We start from the raw sequence: 5431 nt of genomic DNA on the forward strand, positions 1-5431 counted from the left end.
ACATTTTAATTTCTTTTTCCATTTCTCCATTCTCTGTTTTTAGTAAAATCTACTCAGTAATGGACTTCTTCATATTCTAATAAGGGATGTAATAAGTTATTAATTATTTCTAATTTTAACAAATCAAAATTTACTTTTTATCCACTTAGTACAATTTTAAATACAACGAACTTAAAAGATAAAATGAAACCTAAAATGAATTGAATGTAGAAGAACAAAACTTGAATCGAAACCTGCGTTTTTCATGTGAAAGAGAAAAATATGTAGTTTGAAGATATTTTTAGTCTAATATGAAAAGTCATTAGAGAAAAGAACAACCATATATTGCTTTAATCCTGTATCTCTAATAGATTTCCCAGAAATACAAACACATAGTAAGAACTCCTCTCCATAAAGAAGAGTAAGATAAGCTTCAGACAAGCATCTGAAACTCTAGCAGAAATTACAATATGAAATGAAATTGAAATAATAACTAAAAAATTGAACATTTCCAAAATTCTCAAACTCATCTTCATCTTAATTAAGAACACCAAACAAATACAACTTGTAAGATTTATAATAATTAAACATAATTAAAAATTAATCTTAGTAATTCAACTTTCAGTCCATTAAACTTCACTAAAGCAATTGAAGTTGGTTGCTGAAACAACATATATCAAATTAATATACGAATGTTAAGTAATGATGCTATAAATCTAGAGAGAGAGTGTAAATTACCTTTCAAGATGCGGATGAATGATGGAGAATAGTCAGTCCCAATGTGAAAGAAAATTAGGAGAATAAAAAAATCCTGAGGCTTACCTTATCTATGAATTTTAATTCATGTAAAACTGATTGATAATTAAAAGGGGAAAATGTGATTATAATCTACATCTTCGACCATAAAAAACAATATTTTTCCCTAGAACAAGAAGTGGAAAAGCATAAGAATGGCAAGAAATAAAATGAAATTATTGAAAACATAGGTTTATCAAGACGATTGAGACGATGAATAAGAAATACATGTTAAAGTAAGAAATGAAGCGGAGTTGGAGAGAGAGAGAGGGCCAGATAGAAAAGAAAAGTTAGAATGCAAGAATTGATGAAGCTGAAAGCTATCTCTTTGACCTCTCTTTCCCATCAAACGAGCTCAAGAAACTGATTGAATACTACCACTTTTTGTTCATCTTCTTGTATCGTATGTTTGATATATCTAGACTGTTGAAATCGATGTTGTTGAAGTAGGTTTCTAAGCTAGAGAAGTCGAAGAGAGAGAAACTATTGATGGAAAGAGGCACGCAACTGGAGGAGGAGAAGGGTTTTGGGTGTCAATATGTCGTTGATTCGATTGGAGGGGCATGGTTAAACGATAAATAGTCATATTAAACTTGAGATTCATTGAATGATCCAAATTAAAAAGGGGATTGTTGTCTATGTTGTTGTCCGAGTCAACAGTAAAGACATTTATTTTGTCACAGTCATATTGATCTGTTTTGTATAGTAGATTTTTATGTTTCATTATGGATTAATAATCTTGTTGTATACAATTGCATCGTATTTCTATCATTTCTATGGATTTGTAAAATGTCGACACTAACTGAAATATATCTATAGAACGTTTTCGTTTCGGGAGTGACCGAAATTTCCACCAAAATCGAATTTTATTCCTTGGTTTCCACCGACATAAGCAAAAGTTCGATCGAAATTTAGAAATGTAGAAGTTTCTACCGACATGACGAAAATTTCGACCAAAATAATAGATATCTAACAAAAAATCTGGAGAAACTAAAGCTAAAAACATATCTCTTCCTTCATCTTTTTCATCTTCATTTCTCATGGACATCTCTTGATTTTTATGTTAAGTTATTAATACTAGGTATGACCCGTGCCTCTGGCACGGGCATTTTTGTTAGGTATAAAAAGCGTTATTTAGTGGTGTACTTTCTTTATCAAAATTAACTTACGCTTAGCGCAAACAAACTTTTTATTATTCCACTTGTAGCATAAACAAACCAGATATTTGAGTGTACGAAAAATAATTAATAAAATATAAGCAAATAAAAATTTATTCTAAAAATTGAATTGGTTGTCCAATAAAAATATAGATCTGCACATTTGAAAGTATTATTTGCGATAAACAAAACACAATTTTCTTTTTTTTTTTTGTTGAAAAAATATTTTTTGTTGTTAACGTTAAGAATCAAATAGATATTTTATTTAAGTAAATAGAGAATATAAACTTGCACATTTGAAGGACAATGGAATCGATACTAACTTCAAGACTCAATTATTTCATCAAAAAAAAAACTTCAAGAATCAATTAGGAATCCTTGGCCCAAACAAAACACATTTTTCCCCTGACTTCAAGAATCATTCATATATGTCTTACGTAAATGGAGACTATAAACCTGCATATTTGAAGGACAACCAAATCGATTACAATCACTCATTCGACATAGCAAAACTAAATACTAATAGAAAGGAGACACTCCTTCTTTTTATTGAAAGCCAGAAAGGAGATACTTAGGAACAACCAGATGAATTCGACTTCAGAACCATAAATCGAGTAAGCATAAATAATTATGCAAGAACTATACTTAAACCAAAGTTAGCATGTTTTAACCTAAAGAATAGCCTTTGAAGTATTTAAGTAGATATTGTATAAGTTTTTTTTTTTTATGAAGGAAAGATATTGTATAAGTTGATTCTAACTTTGTGTTCTAGAACAAGATAAGAAAGTGAATAAGAAATTGACACATAGTTTAATACAGGACAACTCAATTTTTACTATACATATCAAAATCTAGATAGAGGGAGACCTTTACAAACTAAAAAACTCATTCAACTTCAATGATGTTCCAAATGAGCTGAAAGACAAAAACTGCATTACAAAATAGATTAGTTATTTGGAGGAGAGAACTACGAAATTGAAAGAATGTAAAAGAAAATTAATGACAAGGAATTGGAAAAATGAATGACAAATTAGAAAGGATGGAAGAAACACATTTAAAAATAGAAAGTTTTGAAGTTACAGTCACAGATTCTGGTGGTGTCCCAACCGTGGAGAACTCTGGTTACGCCCCTATCTCTTGTAGGTCTATTTTCCAAGTTTACAAAATTCGATGACATACCTTCACTGCAAAAAATCCCAGAATCAGAAGATCGAAATCGGTTGGACTGAAAAAAAAAAAACACAATCTAATTCACAAATGTCCCCATTAGAACATTATAACATCTTTGTCCGTTTCTTTACGGGACTTGGACCATGCCTACTGAACAATCTCACTGCATATGGCACAAGGTGATTCCACACATCACATCGACGCGGGACTAACAAAAACCAGAAAAATGAAAATTAGTACACAAATAATGCGTACCTCTAGTCATGAGAGTCTTTGAAAAACTCTGTAGAGAGGTAAAGAGATAGGCAGAGAATAAGATGAGAAAAGGAACTAATGGTGATGAAGAGAAACAAACACTTGAATTAAGTCTGAAATGGTTTGAGATCAATTTTTCTCTATGGACCAAATATATTAGCTTATGGAAGAACCTGTTTGTCACCTTCATGAACAATTTGTGAAACCAAGCCCATCGGCCATCGGTACAATACTTCCTCCTCCAATCCAATACTAAATTCAACTAACTTATAAAACTTAAAAATGGGCTGAAATTATGATTTTACTAAGAACCTGTTTCTCCTTTAACCAGGGCCGTGCCTGGGAATTTGGGGGCCCAGTGCGAAATTCAAATCTGGGCCCATCGAACGATAAAAGACTTACAAGAAAAAATTAATCAAAATAAAAGACAAAATTATCGGTATATGAATGAAAACTGTAGATGAATCTAAACGTATTTCGAAGAAAGTAATTGTAGGAAAAAAAAATATTTTAAAATTTCATTTTTATAAAAAGTCTAGTCTAAGAATCTACAATCACTTGTGAGAAAATATATTGATTTATTTTATCTTAGATCAAAAATTTATACTACAAACAACATAGAAATTTTAAATTTTCATAGAATATTTGGATCCTAATATGTCATCAAAATTATGAAACTTATCAAACATTTAGTTTATACAGAGACTTTTAGTGGTCATGACTAACTTAAAATGATAGTGGTACAACGCATAGTTTAAAATCTAAAGACGAATTTTGAATATAGTAACTTTCGTATCAGTATTTTCATATATATTTACAGTTTTACATATTTACAGTTTTATAAAAAGTCTAGTCTAAGAATCTACAATCACTTGTGAGAAAATATATTGATTTATTTTATCTTAGATCAAAAATTTATACTACAAACAACATAGAAATTTTAAATTTTCATAGAATATTTGGATCCTAATATGTCATCAAAATTATGAAACTTATCAAACATTTAGTTTATACAGAGACTTTTAGTGGTCATGACTAACTTAAAATGATAGTGGTACAACGCATAGTTTAAAATCTAAAGACGAATTTTGAATATAGTAACTTTCGTATCAGTATTTTCATATATATTTACAGTTTTACATATTGTTGGGATTTAAAAAATAAATATATTTCAATTTTCTAAAAACCATTCAAATTAGACAAGAGATGTACTCAAAATAAAAAATAGTTAAGAAAGGGTGGGACGGAGTGAAAATACGGGTTGACTTAACATTACCCTCAACCTCATAAAAACAACAGGATATAAAATAGAATAAGATGGAGTCCATGTGATTCGAACTCGGGTGGGTTTTGCGGAACATTCCACGCCTAACCAGGAGAGCTACACACTATTAGTTGATATGTTTGTCTCTCACACTTAGTTATTTGGTCATAAACTAGGCCAATAATGAAAGTAGACCCCTTGTGGTGGGGGGCCCAGTGCGGGCGCCCTGCCCGCACCCCCCACCACACGGCCCTGCCTTTAACAATGTCAACTATCTTTTCGAATTTATCTTCGACAAAAAAAAGTTAAAAAAGTAAATGAAAGAAATAGGACGACTGATGACCCTAAAAAATTCAAAATAAAGAGTGACATGAAGAAGAAAATGAATGAATATCACTCACCGGAAAATTATAACGCCTGACTTCAATTTTAACAATTCGAAGTGTAATGCAAGAAACATGGGACATAGAAAGCTACTTGAATGACCAATACCAACTATAATAGATTGCTATTGGCTTTATCTTCATGTAACACCAATTTCAGGTTAAGTTTTAGTGGAAAAAAACAAATACTTAATAAGCAACACTAAATTGAGACAATTCAAGCTTATAAAAAACTAAATGAACTAACCGGGTGAACAATCCAAGAAAACAATACATAAGGATTGATATTCAAATTATGAATTGAACTTGACTAAAAGTTGTTTTTGTTATAACTAAAAGTCGCGGAAGCTATCGAACCTATCCTAGAAATTGATCCGATTATGAAGATTAATTGAAAAGCTAAGCCAAAATCAAATAGGCGAACAGAA

The sequence above is a fragment of the Eschscholzia californica genome, unplaced genomic scaffold (assembly GCF_041429995.1).
Source record: "Eschscholzia californica isolate CP2 unplaced genomic scaffold, dmEscCali1.0.p SCAF_1, whole genome shotgun sequence".
Classification (NCBI taxonomy): Eukaryota; Viridiplantae; Streptophyta; class Magnoliopsida; order Ranunculales; family Papaveraceae; genus Eschscholzia; species Eschscholzia californica.